This window comes from Parasteatoda tepidariorum, chromosome 6 (genome assembly GCF_982258835.1).
Source record: "Parasteatoda tepidariorum strain Cologne lab strain chromosome 6, Ptep-v5.0, whole genome shotgun sequence".
NCBI lineage: Eukaryota > Metazoa > Arthropoda > Arachnida > Araneae > Theridiidae > Parasteatoda > Parasteatoda tepidariorum.
Window position 1 is genome coordinate 104,372,167 of NC_141760.1, and position 20,055 is coordinate 104,392,221.

The 20,055-nt window shown below is 27.7% G+C and overlaps 1 long non-coding RNA gene across 1 annotated transcript in view; it reads right to left on the reverse strand.

Annotated features, from left to right (window-relative positions):
• Nucleotides 1–19,819, reverse strand: part of LOC122272008 (uncharacterized) — a 131,924-nt gene extending 112,105 nt beyond the window's left edge. Inside the window, exon 1 of the long non-coding RNA XR_015434806.1 lies at nt 19,703–19,819. This is a non-coding gene — a long non-coding RNA (uncharacterized LOC122272008). The remainder of the gene's footprint in view (nt 1–19,702) is intronic.
• Between the last annotated feature and the right edge of the window lie 236 nt (nt 19,820–20,055).

The window sequence follows — 20,055 nt, forward strand, 5'->3', positions numbered from 1 at the left end:
TTGACCCCGAGTCGATGTGACAGTATACTCATGGGGCTCATGTCGCAGTCATTGACCCCGAGTCGATGTGGCAGTATACTCATGGGGCTCCTGTCGCACTTGGACATTTTTCTGAAATGGAGTGAGATTACGAGATCCCCTCTTTAGATAAAGTTTTATCAAAAGGAAGATTTTTATTATCTCTTCTTTGGAAAGTGGAAGAATTATTTTTATTTTCGAGACTTAGAAATTTTTCGCAAACTAGTATATTTTATTATGCTTTCAATATTTAAATTAATTTGTGAATTATTATTTTCTCAATTAAGCATTATAATTTCAATGATTTAATTTTAAGAATGAGCCTTCAAAGATTACATTTTTATTAATTTTAGACTATAAAACTAAAAATTCTAAGCTAATTAAATAGTTTCATAATCAGAATGTTTATATTTAATTTGTTTTCTTCAGTGAGTTCGCTAATGTGATGAGCAACGTTTTTTTTTTCCCTTCCAGGGACTTAGAAATTTTTTGCAAGCTAGTATATTTTTCTTATGTTTTTATTATTTAAATTAATGTGTGAATTATTATTTTCTCATTACAGCATTATAAAAACATTAATTTAATTTCTAAATGAACCATTTTTTAGAGATTAAATTTTTACTAATTTTAAATTATATGTCTAATAATTCTAAACTGATGAAATAGTTTATTAGTCAGAATGTTTGTATTTAATTAGCTGAGATAGTATATATGTAATAATCATTTTAAGAGATAACTATACATATTCAGTTGAATAAAATGGTTTATATTTTCATTACTTAAATTAATGTTCGAATTATTATTTTCCCATTAAAGCATTATAATAACATTGGTTTAATTTCTAAATGAACCCTTCTTTAGAGATTACATTTTTACCAATTTAAAATGATATGTCTAATAATTCTAAACCGATGAAATAGTTTATTAGTCAAAATGTTTGTTTTTAATTAGTCGAGATATAGTAAATATGTAATAATCATTCTGAGAGATAACTATATATAATCAGTTGAAGAAAATGGTTTATGAGTTCGAAAAAACTTGATAAATTTGTCTACTCATTATCAGTTATATACTGTAATTATTATTCATTAATATTTTTATGAAAACTCGTTAATTAAGTCACTAAAACCCGTAATTCATATTTTAATGAAAATCCGTTAAAACTCGTTTGATTAAGGTAGTTCTTGGAAATATCGATGAAATACTAGCGTATTTATCATTAACCTAAGAAAGTTAAGTAAACTCATATCGTCACTCTGTAACTGAAGTTTTCGATAACTATGTCTCGTTTTTAATCATCTGCGTTCCAAAACACTTCAGATTGGTTGTTAATTTAAAGTTAGAAAAATATTCAAAATGTTTGTTCTTTGAAAATTTCCAATGTTATTGGTACTTAGAAAATTTCTGAAGTTCTTTGTACTTTGCATAACTTTCAAATTGTTTTGAGTTAGAAAAATGTACAATTTTTTTGTACTTAGAAATACCCTGAAGCTGTGTGAACATATAAAATTATTTTAGTTGATTAATACGGTACCTTGGTAGTTATAAATTTTTTCAAGCTTGATTGGAATTTAGAAAACTTTAAATTCGGATGTATTGTTGGTAGAAAATTTCCGAAGTTGGTAGTACTTTGAATTATTTTTAAATTGTTTTAACTTTAAAATATTTTCGAAATTTTTGTCCTTAGAAATATTTTGAAGTTTTGTAAACATGTAAATTTTTGAAGTTGGCAAAAATTTATTTATGAAGTAGCAGAAGTTTATATTTTAAGTAATTTTCAACCTGCTCCGGCTTAGAAAAATTTTACAATTATATGTAATTGGAAAAATTCTGAAGTTCTTTGAACATAGAAAAGTATTTTAGTAGAAAAGAAACGCGTTTATGTAAAATCACAGAAGTTTAGTCACGGAAAAAATTCGAAACTGTTTCGGATTTGTAAAATCTTCTAATAATCTGTAGTTTGAAAAGCTCAGAATAGGTTTGTTTGTGAAAAATTCTGATAATGCTTAGAATTAGGAATATTCTGAAGTTGTTGGCATTTTGAAAAATTCCGAAGTTCTTAAAAACGGGTGAATAAAGAATCGCAGAAGTTTGAAGTTAGAAAAATTTAAGAACTATTACGGTTTTGAAAAATTTTCAAATTATTTGTACTTTGAAAGAATTCCGAATCAGTTTGTTTTCAAAAATTCTGAAAAAACATAGAATTTGGAAAATTCTGAAGTTGTTGGTACTTTGAAAAATTCTGAAGTTTTTAAAAACGGGCATGTAAGGAATCGCAGAAGTTCGAAAAATTTTAAAACTGTTTGTACTTAGAAGATTTCTGATGTTATTGGTACTTAGAAAATTTTTTAATTTGTTTGTACTTTGAGCAGCTTTCAAATTGTTCTGACTTTGAAAAATTTTCCAAATTTTTCTGCTTAGAAATATTTCAAAGCTTTGCAAATTAGAAAATTTTCGCAGTTGGGAAAAAATAAAATTATTTAAGGAGTTGTAAAAGTTTGGTGTTAGAAAAATGTTAGATTTGTTTTTCAAATAATTTTCACTTTGAAAAAATTCCGAAGTTGTTTGAACATAGAAAATTATTTCAGTTGGAAAAAACAAGTATACAAAAGTAACAGAATATTTTTTTTTTTTTTCAAATTGTTTTGACTTTGAAATTTTTTAAAATTATTTATACTTTGAAAAAATTTTGAATCCGTCTGTGTTAGAAATATTCTGGAGTTGCATGTACATAAAATTGTTTTAATTTGAAAAAAAATGGCTATATATCTAGCAGCAGGTGTTTGGTCGTGGGAAAGTTTTTGTAATTTGGAAAATTTTTAATTTCTTGGTTTTAAAAAAATTCTGAAGTTGTTGGTATTTCTAAATTTCTGAAGTTTTTTAAAAACAGGTATATTAAGAATCGCAGATGTTGTAAGTAATACTGTTGTACTGTTTGTAAAAACTGTTTGTACTATGAAGAATTCTGATGATGTTGGAACTTAAAAAATTTCTCAAGTTATTTGCTCTATAAAAAATTTTAAAATTGTCTTGACTTTGAAAAATTTTACAATTTTTCATACTTTGAAAAATTTTTACATTTTCGTACTTCGAAAAGTTTTGATGGAAAATTCTGATTTCTTGAAAATTCTGAATTTTTCCTGTTTTGTACTTAGAATTGTTTTTGAATTCTTTAAACATAGAAAACTATTTTAGTTGGGAAAAATGGATCTATAAGAAGTTGCAGAAGTTTATTTCAAATTGTTTAGACTTCGAAAAATTTTCAAATTATTTATACTCTGAAAAATTCTTAATCTGCTGGTTTTAGAAATATTCTGAAATTGTTTGAACCTAGAAAACTTTTTTTTAGTTTAAAAAAAAAATATGGATAAATAAAGAATCGCAAAAGTTTGAAGTCTGAAAAATGTTCAACTTGCTTAGACTTTGAAAAAATATTCAAATAGTTTATACTAAGGAAGATTTCTAAAGCTGAGTGAAGTCTATAAAACGTTTCAAATTTTTGTACTTAAAAATATTCGTAAGTTGTTTAAATGTAAAGTTTTCCTTTCCTTTGTTGGAAAAAAACGGATTTATAAGGAGTAGCAGGTGTTTGGACGAGGAAAAATTTTTGAACTGTTTCGACTTTTGAAAGTTGTCAAATTTTTCGTGCTTTGATAAATTCTGAAACTTTTGATTTTAGAAAAACTCTGAAGATGTTTAGAATCAGGAAAATTCTGAAGTTCTGAAAAAACGGATAAATAAGGAGTCGCAGAAGTTTGAAGTTAGAAAAAGTTTCAAACTCTTAATACTTTGGAAATTCTGATGTTTTAGGTATTTAGAAAATTCTGAAGTTGTTTGTACTTTGAAAAACTTTTCTTTTTGCACTTAGAAATATTCTGAAGATACGTGAATTTTAAAAATTTCTAAAGTTGGCAAAAACAAAAAGGAGTTGCAGAATTTTAAAGCTAAAAACTTTTTTTAACGTGTTTCAACTTTGATAAATTTTCTAATTCTTTGTACTTTGAACAATTCTCAATCTGTTGGTTTTAGAAAAGTTCTGATGTTGTTTGAATACAGAAAATTTTTTGAATGTGAAAAAAAACGACTATATAACGTATAGCAGAAGTTTGTTCTTTGAAAAATTTTCGAATGTTTTGTAATGAGAAAAACTCGCATATGTTCATTACTTAGAAAAATTCAGAAAATGTTTTACCTTTGAATAATTTTCAAATTCTTTTGGCTTTGAAAAATTTTCAAGTCGCTTGTACTTTGTTTAAACATAGAAATTTATCTATGTCGGAAAAAGCAGCTTTATTACGCCTAGCAGAAGTTTGGTCTCGGAGAAGTTTGAATATTCAAATTATTTGCACTAGTTGGTACTAAAGTTGTTGGTACTTGAAAATTTTTTTAAAATTGTTTTAAGTTAAAACATTTAAAAAATTTCTTTACCTAAAATTATAATGAAGTTGTTTGCACTTTGAATAATTTCAAATTGCTTTGACTTCGAAAAACTTTAAAAAAATTTCTTCTCAGAAATATTCCAAAATTTTTTGAATGTAACACAATTTTTGAAGTTATTTTTTAATTTCTTTTGATTTAATTCTTTGTTGATACTTTTAATGTTTTTGGTACATTTAAAAATTCTGAAGCAGTTTGTACTTTGAATAATTTTCAAATTGCTTTAAGATTTACAGAATTTTCAGACTGTCAGTACTTAGAATCAAATCTTAAGTTGTGTGAACTTAGAAAAATATTTCGAACTATTTGGACTTTAAAATATTCTGATATTCTTTGAACGTAGAAAACCTTTTAAGTTGGAAAAAATGGCTATATACTGAGAGTAATCAGTAATACCTTACCAGTGGGGTTGAACTCTGATCCCTACTAGGGAAGCGGATTGTAGCTCTTGAGTCATTTTCAAATTGTTTTGACTTTAAAAACGTTTTCGAACCATTTGTATTTAGAAATATTTTTATACACAGAAATATTTTTATACACAGAAATTTATTGAAGTCGGAAAAAAACAGTTATATAACGAGTAGCAGAAGTTTGGTCTTGAAATGGCATTGAATAATTTTCAAATTAGTATATAAGAAGTCGCAGAAATATTTTCAAATTATTTTGTCATGAAAAAAATTTTCAAAGTGTTTGTACTTGAAAAAAAAAATTTCTGATGTTGTTGGAACTTAGAAAATTTCTAAAGTTGTTTGTACTTTGAATAATTTCAAATTGTTTACACTTTCATAAACTTTCAATACTTTTGTTCTTAGAAATAATCTGAAATTGTTTGACCTTACACAATTTTTGAAGTTGAAGAAATTAGCAGATAACGACTCATACTTGTTTGGTCTAGGAAAATTTTTCAAATTGTTTCGATTTCTGAGCAATTTTCGTAAGAACTCTGAAAATTTCTGAAACTTTTTTTAATCAAAACAAATTTAAATGCAAACAGCTTCAGAATTTTTCAGAGTCTCAACTTCTGCAACTTCTTATAGATCCATTTTTCCCAACTAAAATAGTTTTCTATGTTTAAAGAATTCAAAAACAATTCTAAGTACAAAACAGGAAAAATTCAGAATTTTCAAGAAATCAGAATTTTCCATCAAAACTTTTCGAAGTACGAAAATGTAAAAATTTTTCAAAGTATGAAAAATTGTAAAATTTTTCAAAGTCAAGACAATTTTAAAATTTTTTATAGAGCAAATAACTTGAGAAATTTTTTAAGTTCCAACATCATCAGAATTATTTAATTTCTTGGTTTTAAAAAAATTCTGAAGTTGTTGGTATTTCTAAATTTCTGAAGTTTTTTAAAAACAGGTATATTAAGAATCGCAGATGTTGTAAGTAATACTGTTGTACTGTTTGTAAAAACTGTTTGTACTATGAAGAATTCTGATGATGTTGGAACTTAAAAAATTTCTCAAGTTATTTGCTCTATAAAAAATTTTAAAATTGTCTTGACTTTGAAAAATTTTACAATTTTTCATACTTTGAAAAATTTTTACATTTTCGTACTTCGAAAAGTTTTGATGGAAAATTCTGATTTCTTGAAAATTCTGAATTTTTCCTGTTTTGTACTTAGAATTGTTTTTGAATTCTTTAAACATAGAAAACTATTTTAGTTGGGAAAAATGGATCTATAAGAAGTTGCAGAAGTTGAGACTCTGAAAAATTCTGAAGCTGTTTGCATTTAAATTTGTTTTGATTAAAAAAAGTTTCAGAAATTTTCAGAGTTCTTACGAAAATTGCTCAGAAATCGAAACAATTTGAAAAATTTTCCTAGACCAAACAAGTATGAGTCGTTATCTGCTAATTTCTTCAACTTCAAAAATTGTGTAAGGTCAAACAATTTCAGATTATTTCTAAGAACAAAAGTATTGAAAGTTTATGAAAGTGTAAACAATTTGAAATTATTCAAAGTACAAACAACTTTAGAAATTTTCTAAGTTCCAACAACATCAGAAATTTTTTTTTTCAAGTACAAACACTTTGAAAATTTTTTTCATGACAAAATAATTTGAAAATATTTCTGCGACTTCTTATATACTAATTTGAAAATTATTCAATGCCATTTCAAGACCAAACTTCTGCTACTCGTTATATAACTGTTTTTTCCGACTTCAATAAATTTCTGTGTATAAAAATATTTCTGTGTATAAAAATATTTCTAAATACAAATGGTTCGAAAACGTTTTTAAAGTCAAAACAATTTGAAAATGACTCAAGAGCTACAATCCGCTTCCCTAGTAGGGATCAGAGTTCAACCCCACTGGTAAGGTATTACTGATTACTCTCAGTATATAGCCATTTTTTCCAACTTAAAAGGTTTTCTACGTTCAAAGAATATCAGAATATTTTAAAGTCCAAATAGTTCGAAATATTTTTCTAAGTTCACACAACTTAAGATTTGATTCTAAGTACTGACAGTCTGAAAATTCTGTAAATCTTAAAGCAATTTGAAAATTATTCAAAGTACAAACTGCTTCAGAATTTTTAAATGTACCAAAAACATTAAAAGTATCAACAAAGAATTAAATCAAAAGAAATTAAAAAATAACTTCAAAAATTGTGTTACATTCAAAAAATTTTGGAATATTTCTGAGAAGAAATTTTTTTAAAGTTTTTCGAAGTCAAAGCAATTTGAAATTATTCAAAGTGCAAACAACTTCATTATAATTTTAGGTAAAGAAATTTTTTAAATGTTTTAACTTAAAACAATTTTAAAAAAATTTTCAAGTACCAACAACTTTAGTACCAACTAGTGCAAATAATTTGAATATTCAAACTTCTCCGAGACCAAACTTCTGCTAGGCGTAATAAAGCTGCTTTTTCCGACATAGATAAATTTCTATGTTTAAACAAAGTACAAGCGACTTGAAAATTTTTCAAAGCCAAAAGAATTTGAAAATTATTCAAAGGTAAAACATTTTCTGAATTTTTCTAAGTAATGAACATATGCGAGTTTTTCTCATTACAAAACATTCGAAAATTTTTCAAAGAACAAACTTCTGCTATACGTTATATAGTCGTTTTTTTTCACATTCAAAAAATTTTCTGTATTCAAACAACATCAGAACTTTTCTAAAACCAACAGATTGAGAATTGTTCAAAGTACAAAGAATTAGAAAATTTATCAAAGTTGAAACACGTTAAAAAAAGTTTTTAGCTTTAAAATTCTGCAACTCCTTTTTGTTTTTGCCAACTTTAGAAATTTTTAAAATTCACGTATCTTCAGAATATTTCTAAGTGCAAAAAGAAAAGTTTTTCAAAGTACAAACAACTTCAGAATTTTCTAAATACCTAAAACATCAGAATTTCCAAAGTATTAAGAGTTTGAAACTTTTTCTAACTTCAAACTTCTGCGACTCCTTATTTATCCGTTTTTTCAGAACTTCAGAATTTTCCTGATTCTAAACATCTTCAGAGTTTTTCTAAAATCAAAAGTTTCAGAATTTATCAAAGCACGAAAAATTTGACAACTTTCAAAAGTCGAAACAGTTCAAAAATTTTTCCTCGTCCAAACACCTGCTACTCCTTATAAATCCGTTTTTTTCCAACAAAGGAAAGGAAAACTTTACATTTAAACAACTTACGAATATTTTTAAGTACAAAAATTTGAAACGTTTTATAGACTTCACTCAGCTTTAGAAATCTTCCTTAGTATAAACTATTTGAATATTTTTTCAAAGTCTAAGCAAGTTGAACATTTTTCAGACTTCAAACTTTTGCGATTCTTTATTTATCCATATTTTTTTTTTAAACTAAAAAAAAGTTTTCTAGGTTCAAACAATTTCAGAATATTTCTAAAACCAGCAGATTAAGAATTTTTCAGAGTATAAATAATTTGAAAATTTTTCGAAGTCTAAACAATTTGAAATAAACTTCTGCAACTTCTTATAGATCCATTTTTCCCAACTAAAATAGTTTTCTATGTTTAAAGAATTCAAAAACAATTCTAAGTACAAAACAGGAAAAATTCAGAATTTTCAAGAAATCAGAATTTTCCATCAAAACTTTTCGAAGTACGAAAATGTAAAAATTTTTCAAAGTATGAAAAATTGTAAAATTTTTCAAAGTCAAGACAATTTTAAAATTTTTTATAGAGCAAATAACTTGAGAAATTTTTTAAGTTCCAACATCATCAGAATTCTTCATAGTACAAACAGTTTTTACAAACAGTACAACAGTATTACTTACAACATCTGCGATTCTTAATATACCTGTTTTTAAAAAACTTCAGAAATTTAGAAATACCAACAACTTCAGAATTTTTTTAAAACCAAGAAATTAAAAATTTTCCAAATTACAAAAACTTTCCCACGACCAAACACCTGCTGCTAGATATATAGCCATTTTTTTTCAAATTAAAACAATTTTATGTACATGCAACTCCAGAATATTTCTAACACAGACGGATTCAAAATTTTTTCAAAGTATAAATAATTTTAAAAAATTTCAAAGTCAAAACAATTTGAAAAAAAAAAAAAAATATTCTGTTACTTTTGTATACTTGTTTTTTCCAACTGAAATAATTTTCTATGTTCAAACAACTTCGGAATTTTTTCAAAGTGAAAATTATTTGAAAAACAAATCTAACATTTTTCTAACACCAAACTTTTACAACTCCTTAAATAATTTTATTTTTTCCCAACTGCGAAAATTTTCTAATTTGCAAAGCTTTGAAATATTTCTAAGCAGAAAAATTTGGAAAATTTTTCAAAGTCAGAACAATTTGAAAGCTGCTCAAAGTACAAACAAATTAAAAAATTTTCTAAGTACCAATAACATCAGAAATCTTCTAAGTACAAACAGTTTTAAAATTTTTCGAACTTCTGCGATTCCTTACATGCCCGTTTTTAAAAACTTCAGAATTTTTCAAAGTACCAACAACTTCAGAATTTTCCAAATTCTATGTTTTTTCAGAATTTTTGAAAACAAACTGATTCGGAATTCTTTCAAAGTACAAATAATTTGAAAATTTTTCAAAACCGTAATAGTTCTTAAATTTTTCTAACTTCAAACTTCTGCGATTCTTTATTCACCCGTTTTTAAGAACTTCGGAATTTTTCAAAATGCCAACAACTTCAGAATATTCCTAATTCTAAGCATTATCAGAATTTTTCACAAACAAACCTATTCTGAGCTTTTCAAACTACAGATTATTAGAAGATTTTACAAATCCGAAACAGTTTCGAATTTTTTCCGTGACTAAACTTCTGTGATTTTACATAAACGCGTTTCTTTTCTACTAAAATACTTTTCTATGTTCAAAGAACTTCAGAATTTTTCCAATTACATATAATTGTAAAATTTTTCTAAGCCGGAGCAGGTTGAAAATTACTTAAAATATAAACTTCTGCTACTTCATAAATAAATTTTTGCCAACTTCAAAAATTTACATGTTTACAAAACTTCAAAATATTTCTAAGGACAAAAATTTCGAAAATATTTTAAAGTTAAAACAATTTAAAAATAATTCAAAGTACTACCAACTTCGGAAATTTTCTACCAACAATACATCCGAATTTAAAGTTTTCTAAATTCCAATCAAGCTTGAAAAAATTTATAACTACCAAGGTACCGTATTAATCAACTAAAATAATTTTATATGTTCACACAGCTTCAGGGTATTTCTAAGTACAAAAAAATTGTACATTTTTCTAACTCAAAACAATTTGAAAGTTATGCAAAGTACAAAGAACTTCAGAAATTTTCTAAGTACCAATAACATTGGAAATTTTCAAAGAACAAACATTTTGAATATTTTTCTAACTTTAAATTAACAACCAATCTGAAGTGTTTTGGAACGCAGATGATTAAAAACGAGACATAGTTATCGAAAACTTCAGTTACAGAGTGACGATATGAGTTTACTTAACTTTCTTAGGTTAATGATAAATACGCTAGTATTTCATCGATATTTCCAAGAACTACCTTAATCAAACGAGTTTTAACGGATTTTCATTAAAATATGAATTACGGGTTTTAGTGACTTAATTAACGAGTTTTCATAAAAATATTAATGAATAATAATTACAGTATATAACTGATAATGAGTAGACAAATTTATCAAGTTTTTTCGAACTCATAAACCATTTTCTTCAACTGATTATATATAGTTATCTCTCAGAATGATTATTACATATTTACTATATCTCGACTAATTAAAAACAAACATTTTGACTAATAAACTATTTCATCGGTTTAGAATTATTAGACATATCATTTTAAATTGGTAAAAATGTAATCTCTAAAGAAGGGTTCATTTAGAAATTAAACCAATGTTATTATAATGCTTTAATGGGAAAATAATAATTCGAACATTAATTTAAGTAATGAAAATATAAACCATTTTATTCAACTGAATATGTATAGTTATCTCTTAAAATGATTATTACATATATACTATCTCAGCTAATTAAATACAAACATTCTGACTAATAAACTATTTCATCAGTTTAGAATTATTAGACATATAATTTAAAATTAGTAAAAATTTAATCTCTAAAAAATGGTTCATTTAGAAATTAAATTAATGTTTTTATAATGCTGTAATGAGAAAATAATAATTCACACATTAATTTAAATAATAAAAACATAAGAAAAATATACTAGCTTGCAAAAAATTTCTAAGTCCCTGGAAGGGAAAAAAAAAACGTTGCTCATCACATTAGCGAACTCACTGAAGAAAACAAATTAAATATAAACATTCTGATTATGAAACTATTTAATTAGCTTAGAATTTTTAGTTTTATAGTCTAAAATTAATAAAAATGTAATCTTTGAAGGCTCATTCTTAAAATTAAATCATTGAAATTATAATGCTTAATTGAGAAAATAATAATTCACAAATTAATTTAAATATTGAAAGCATAATAAAATATACTAGTTTGCGAAAAATTTCTAAGTCTCGAAAATAAAAATAATTCTTCCACTTTCCAAAGAAGAGATAATAAAAATCTTCCTTTTGATAAAACTTTATCTAAAGAGGGGATCTCGTAATCTCACTCCATTTCAGAAAAATGTCCAAGTGCGACAGGAGCCCCATGAGTATACTGCCACATCGACTCGGGGTCAATGACTGCGACATGAGCCCCATGAGTATACTGTCACATCGACTCGGGGTCAATGACTGCGACTTGAGCCCCAATTTTCCACTACTAACATTGGTAGTCGTAAACCCTAAATTGGGTTTTCTGTTCAACGACGGTTATAAAATAAAATAGAATTTATCGGCATAATAATTTCACAAAGGAAATTAATCGTCGATAAAAAAAACATCGTCAAGCTACTCAAATTTTAGCTTGAGTTCTGTGCTTCATAACAAAACTTGAGTCAATTATTTCCTGATCGTCACAGGCATAATTTGTAACCTCACTTTTTTGGCAAATAGAATTAGTTTCCAAGGGGAAGTTTGATTTCTATAAGACACAAGCAAGCAAATAAAAAATTAAAAAGAAAAATATACTAAAATAAAAAATTTTAAAACTAAGATTATCCAGTAAGCTTGATAGGAGAGTAAAATTTAATTTTTGTCATACCTAAAAAAAAATTATGAATTTCATAATTTCATTATGAACTTCTATCATCACCGAAAATGACCCCCTCCCCCTCGTTCATCGTAAATGATGCGCCCGACATTTTTCGTCACAGCTTCGACGAAAATGAAAATTTTTCTTTTTGAAACATGCCGTTTTTAAAATTATCATTTTATTTCTCTAAGTATGATTTTATCATTTCTCACAATAAAAATAATTTCTATTAATATAGACTTTTCTTTTACTTTAAAATTTCTGAAAAAGTTCTTTATTATAAACCAAGGCTTCACTTACCGGCTTCTCATTTATCATTTTTTTCTTCTTAAAAGTCGAAACATCATTTTGTATCCAAAATATACGTATATAATACTAAACGTATAAATTTTTCATTTCATCAATTTTTTGCAAAAATGGCTTGATTTTTAATTTATTTCGAAATAAATATTTAAAAAAAAGAAAAGTACTAGAAATTTGTATTTATAAAATATGGAGGAATAAAAAAATACAATTTAGAAGTACTTCAGCAAGAAATGTACTCATTTCAAAATTCACATGTAAAGTTAAATTGCAAAAACTAGTTTGAGTTATGAGCTCGGCCATCTTTACTTAAGTTCTCAAATCTGTCAGTTTCAAACTTAGTTTCTCTAAGCTATTTGTTTAAATTATTCTCAAAGCTAGTTTTCTGGGGAGTGCAGACGGCGAGGGACTGCGCAAAAATTCGAAATCCAATCACTGCAATACTTTTTATACTCATCAATTTTTCTGGGTGGATCATTTCGAAGAAATCATTTCCTTATTTAAGTATTATTCCATAAATATTGTTAATTTCTATTAAAAAAAAAATTGTATGACCTTTTTACAACAGTCGTTGAACAGCTTACCCAATTTTTGGGTATTCGACTACTAATGTTCAACTCAGTAGCCTTGTCATTTTGAACCCAATCAAGAAGACAAGAGAACCCTTGGATCAGGTTGTTGAGAGAAATTTGCCTTCGTAGATGACTTTTCGATGAAACTAACCCGCATTTGCGTTACATGGAGAAAACCACGAGAACCTCCCACGGTTAGCCTGACGGCAAGGGGACTCTAACGAAGATCTGTCTCCAACTGAGGATATTTTACATCAGCACTGTGGTCGGTGAAAGCCGGATGCGGAATTCGTATCGACCAGCCATTGCCGGGATTCGAACCCGGTTCACTTAATTGGAAGGCGAACTCTAACTCCTGAGTCACGGTAACCTATGTATTTTTATAGCACATTAGATCAAAAGTTATTCAGGGTGGTCTGCTTTTTCTTTTACAGCGTTTCTCGCATTCATTTCAATGTAACATTCCTCACAGAGTCGCAGTTGGCGGTCTTTCGATCTACAAATTCAATTTCTGTACATGTAGATCACCACTTGGCCAATTTTCAACATAATTTTTAACAATGAACATAATTTAACAATTAACATACTTAACATAATTTTTAACAATCAACATAATTTAACAATTAACATATTTAATATAATTTTTAACAATTTTTAATATAAAATTTAATGTTAAAAAAAACAAGATCTAAGAGGGTTTTTTTTTTCTTTTGAAAAATCCTAAGATGGCCTGATTTCTTACGCAATATAAATTTAAAAAATAAAATAAAATAAAAAAATTTAAAAAAAAAACATTTTTTTTTTAAAGTTCAAAAATTTGTATATGTTAATAGTTTTGCGCAACAGCAAAAGAAACTGTTTGGAACAACAACAAAAAAAGTGTCTCTCGGTTGTAGGTGGCGCGTAAAATGGAAATGCCAGTGAATTATTGGATGAGTTATCGCCTCGCGGAAAAGTGAGCAACTTAGGAATGCATTAAAATCGAAAGTGGGAGTGCACTTAACGCACGACATAATGGGAAGGAAATGGTGCCAACTGGAGCAAGAAAAGTGCCCCGTTAAAAGGAAAAAGTGGGACTCTTTAAACTGGTTTTCAAAATGGAGTGAACAAATTAAACGGGGCAGATTTTTTGAAGGGCATTCGATCTTAATTTTGCATAACTTATTACTATTTCTTTAATCAATATTCTTTGCATATCACTCTTAAAGTGCTTTAAAAACAATTAAAGACATACTATTCCGGAAAGATGTAACTTCTTTTCACACAATTATATCCGCAAAAATTTGTGCTTTCTTAGACTTTTTTAAAAGGGAGAAATATATCAATAGAACTGTTTGAGAACACTAAAAAAGTGAATATTTAACTGTAATGAATACGTTTCATTAACAACTCATACGGAGAAAAAATGAAATAATCTAAATTTATTATTTTTAAGCAGGAAACAAAGACTCAAAAATGAATGTTCGTTAATGGAATCCGCCATTCAAAAGTGTTCTTAGACATTACTGTAAAGTCATTGCAGATTTTAGTCATTTACAGTTTAAGAAGGATAAAAAAACTAGTTTATTGGTGAGGGATTTCATCGGAGATATAAACTGTGTCTGTCGATTTTGAAAACGTTTTTTTCCCCTCGCTTAAAGGTTAATTTCAGAATCTTAAGTATTTAGGATCCAAAAAGTAAGAGTGGTGCGTATGGAACATCCTGTATTCAGTGTGCCTGACTTCCCGATACTTATTATTCTTATACATTAAGAGTGGTGCTTCCAGAACACCTTTTATTTAGCGCCTGACTTCCTGATATTTATTATTCCTAAAAATTAAGAGTGGTGCTTTTAGAACATCTTGCATTCAGTGTGCCTGACTTTTTGATATTTATTATTCCTAAAAATTAAGAGTGGTGCTTTTAGAACACCTTGTATTCAGTGTGCCTGACTTCCTGATACTTATTATTTCTAAAATTTGAGAGTGGTGCTCATGAGCACCCAGTATACATTGTCTCTGACTTCCAGACATTTATTAACAAAAAAATTAAAGAGTGGTGATTACGAAAAAGCCCAGTTTGTAGTGTCTCTGACCTCTTGATCCTTATTTATCCAAAAAATTAAGAGCTGTGCTTACGAAACACCCCGCATAAAGTGTCTCTGACTTCCTGATACTTATGAATAAAAAGTAATGCTCATAATGTAAAAAACAAAACTACATTACACTTTTTTAGTTAAAAGTATTAAATGGCCGAAGTTTGAGCATAAATTCCAAGGCTAAAATAGGGAATGTTTTTGAAACAGAAAACGATAATAATTTAGAGGATCTTAATTGTAGGTCCATCCGGCTATGAGTTGAGCTGATAACATTTGTTTATCAATACATTCGATCAAAATGTGAACAAAAAGAGAAACGTTCCACCGGAAAGAATGTTCCATAAGTTTTCTGTTCCTTAAGGGAATTTGCTGAGGAAGTTAAGTCAACAACTTTGACGATAAAAAAAGCGGAACACAATGGAAGTGTGAATCGCTCGGAGAAATTCATTACCAAAAGATTTTTCTGTTCTCTTAAGTTTTTATTTGTTTCAGCTATAGAGGGAACAAGGAAAGTTGTTTGACATTTTTTTAACAAAACAAAACTTCAACAAATAATGTAACCTTCATAATTTTATTACGACCTACATAAATAATTTCATATTTTCAGAATTAATAAAAGTGTTTAAAAATCATAAGATCAAGTTTTTTATGGTATTTGAAAAAAAAAATCCTAATGTTTTATCAATTCACTACATTTTTTTAAAAGAAATTATGTTAATAGAGAACGGTAATTTAATTAAACATTTTAAAAGAAAACAAAACGTATGAGGAAGGTTTGGCGATTGAAGTATTTGAAGGATGGGCAGAATTGATTGAATATTTATCCTGAAGATGAAGAAGAATTGCTCAATTCAATTTTCCATATTTTATTTGAGAGTGATATAGGCTAGCAATTATATATTAAATATCATAAACTGCTTTAATGAAGTATCAAATTTGATAAATAATAAAAATCTTTTATTTTTGAAATTATGGAGCTCCTCAAAATGAAAAGTATTCTTCCTTTTTAATACACAGTACGCAAAATTTTTAAAAAAATGACCTCACTAAATATATTCTCGTCAAATGATCATATGTTTACGTTCTGGGACTCAATCTTGATGGTGAGAGGAGGTGATCGCAAACGTGCTAATTAATTAGTGCAGATAATATTTCAAATTACAAAAACAGACATACTTTTACATAACATACATAACATACCTTTTTTTTCTTGACAGATTCAGACTTCTGACTCCCACAATTATCTTAACATTAAGGGTTCGAAGCTTTGGACAGCGCTCCTGAACAAACTATTGGGACTATATTTCCAAGATTGCGGCTACCCTTATATTTTAGGAGTCAGAAATCCAAATACATTGTAAAAAAGATATGTTTATTTTTATTTAAAAAAAAAAACGTTTTTGTGTCTGATTTCCTTACTTAAAGTATCATCTGCACAGAATTGATAATTTGAAATCACACCCTTTAATCATATCATTGAGTCCTTGATATCATTGAGTCATATCATTGAGAAAGTACGTTTTTGTGTCTGATTTTGTTACTTTAAATATCGTCCGCACTAATTAATTAACATATGTAAGCTCGTCCCTTAAATCATTAAGATTGGATCCTAGAATGTGAAGATTCGATCATTAGATCAAAAGTTATTTAGGGTGGCCCGTTTCTTAATTCCTTACTATTAGTTCACACTCTCCCTATATCTTGATCAAATTTTCAATCGTTAATAAATTACGTTTTATTTATCCATTCAAGCTCAAATACATATTTTTTTGAACTTGTAGTGAATGAATGACATTTGACGTTATAAAGTTTTTCAAACATTAATTCTATTAATTCAATGGGGATGAGCGAAAAACGAGATGGAATTTTCTGATGGGTTAAGCCAGAGGTCGCCAAAGTGGTCTATATAGACCCCTAGGGGTCTATTTCACAAAAGCGGGGGTCGATCTGAGACAGGGGGGCGAATGGGGTCGATCCGAATCGGAAGGGTCGAATGTGGGTCCGAAAAAAAACAGTTCTCAATACGCAAATCACACATACCTAATTAAGTATGTAAAATTTGTGAATTTTTTTTTATAATTCACTCAATATCAGTTTCTTTATAAAACATAAATTAATAAACGTATATTTATTGGGATGAAACAAGTATTTACGTACCACCGCGCAGTGGCACGAACTCAGCGCAGTTTATAAGTCATAGGCATATGTGCGCTTGTCCAAATGTCACGTGTGACGAGCATTGACGTTACAAATGCAAATATCATAAGCAGTTTCAGCTATCTTTGCAAACTGTGTTGAATATTTGCAGTGTCATTATTAAAACTTTTATAGTTTTGGATAATTAGTTATTGTTTCGATAAAACCATTCGTTTAGTTTAGATATCAATTTTAATTATCAATGAACAAAAAAGAAGGTAAGCATTAATAATATGGATTAGTACAGTCCGCGACAAAACTATAGCACACTTTGTATTTTTTTACGAAAATTACGAAACTGACCAATTTTGTCGAAAATTAAAATTGACCAATTTTGAACCCAATATAGCGAACTTCGCAAAAAAAACACCAGGCACACCCATCTCATTGATCAAGAAGCAGTAAATCTTTGTTTACTTTACTTATTATATCTACTTATGCATAATTACTTATTATTTAATAATAAGGTATTTAAATTTCAATTTTAATATATTTTTAGTAAAACTATTGTTACACAATGTACTATTACTTTAATAAATGTTCAAAATCATAAAATAAATGTACAAACACAGTATCTAATAGAGTTTTATTTTAATTAACAGAAAATTACTTTTGTGGGGGTCGATGGAGATTTCGAAAAATTATATAGGGGTCGATGATCAAAAAAGTTGGGCGACCCCTGGGTTAAGCGTTAATCATGTTTTTAAATTTTTCTATTCAGTTTTTCACATATTTTAAAAATAACACCAGTGATAATTTCTAACTTATAGCTCTATTTGAATAAGAAAAAATTATTGCGTACATTTAAATATTTAATTATTTAATATTCGCTGTGTCAGATAAATTGAATAAAGTACATGACGTGGCAGCACGTGTGGTCCACGTCACCAAATTTATACTTTTATAGTTATCTGATAACACGCCCCTTTTTTTTCAATTCCTACTATTAGTTCCCATTCTCCCTATATATATATATATATATCTATATATCTTGTTCAAATTTTCAATCGTTAATAAAATACTTTTTATTCAAACACTCAAATTCAAATACATTTTTTAACTTGTATTGGATAACATTTGCTGTTAATACAGTTTTTTCATTTATTAATCCAGTATACAAATTTAATTAATTTTAGTTTCATAGGGGACAAAAAATTTTAATTATTTAATAAAAAGTAACTCAAATAAAACTTCTCTTTGTTGACTTAAGTAGGAATTGACTTTTAAAAAAAATTGTTTTCATTGTTTTATTGTACGCTCTTTTCAAATAAACTATTAAAATAATAAATCTTGAAAATGGCGCGGAGGCGTCTATAGGGACAAGCCTCTCAGTACACCGTGAATAAGGAATCCCTGTATAGGTTATTAATTGCTTAAATTTATTGAAAAGCGATTTTTTTTTCCCTTAGAAAGTGTGAGAAATAATAAGGAATTTTATTAAAATCGAAACATTTAGCAACCATTTCGAATTCTACGCTTATGTGCAGTGGTCGAAAGAACTACATTTTCTTTGTAGTTAACTAAAACTTTTTTTTTTAATGTAACGACTACAAACTGGCCAAATTATTAGTCGCACTCTAAGATTTTATATTAAATTTTAATTATCAGGTTATACAACTTTGTTTTTGCGCGGTTTGCACTTGTTTATGCTCGTGTATCAATTGATTAACATTGTAATGCAATACGTTAACAAAAATGCAATTACGAAGTATATAAAAAATCTCATGAATAAAAACCCTATACATGTATGTTTAACTATAAAAGTATCGCCTATAAACTCGTGCAAAACATGTCATTATTAAAACACTACAGTGCGTCTATTAATTTGGTCTGATTATTATAATATGCCAATATAATACCTTATGTAATAAATATTCTATATGTATATAATCTATCGTCTAATTTAACCAATTGATACACAAACATAAACAAGTGCAAACCAGTTTCAGTCGCGTAAAAGCAATAAAGCTGTATAGTATGACCTGATAATTAAGATTTAATATAGAATCTTATAGTGCGTCTAGTAATTTGGCCAGGGGCTGTAACTGCGAATTTTTGTTTCGCAGATGTATAGCACCGTACAGAACAAATACTTCCTTGAAAAGAAATAGCCTCCGCATGGGTTACCATAAACAAGAAATTTTATCCTTCTCTGTTAAAAATCCCTAGTCACCTTGCACCCAAAATTTTCTAGCTACTTAAAATGCAACTCAATTTTACCATATTTTGGTATTTTTACTAACTCCGGATATCAGTAGAAGTAGGTGTCTTGAAGAAACAAAACACTGATTTTCGGTCCTACTTTTTTTTCTTTTATTAAAGCAGAGGAAAGTTTCACCATTATTGGATATTTTTAAAACGCTCAAATGCAAGCCAAGATTGTAATTTATCGTAGCAAACCTATTTATCGGAAGTAGGTTATTTTATGACATACCTCTAACCATTTTATACAGTCAACTAAATTTTGAAAAATGCGGCATAAAAGAAATGAAGTTTAATGAATGTCAATAAAACATTTACCTACCTAGATAAGTTGATACTTGAAACAAGATGCATTTAGTAGTCCCGATACACCGAGACCGAGTTGTAAAGAAAACATGGCGTCGTAAACAAACATCGCTCAATTAACAGGGCGTCGTAAGCAAACATCGCTCAATTAACAGGGCGTCGTAAGCAAACATCGCTCAGTTTACAGTCACCGTCAAAGTTTTATGTCTTTTACCAAATTTTGGTGCAATCAATTGCACCATGGAAGTACTTCTCGGTCATACTTCACAATGCATGGTGTAACTAAAATGAAATAATTTACCATGTAACTAAACTTAGGGATAATGCGAAACTTTGCACCAAATACTGGTTTATTGTTTATTGGAATTA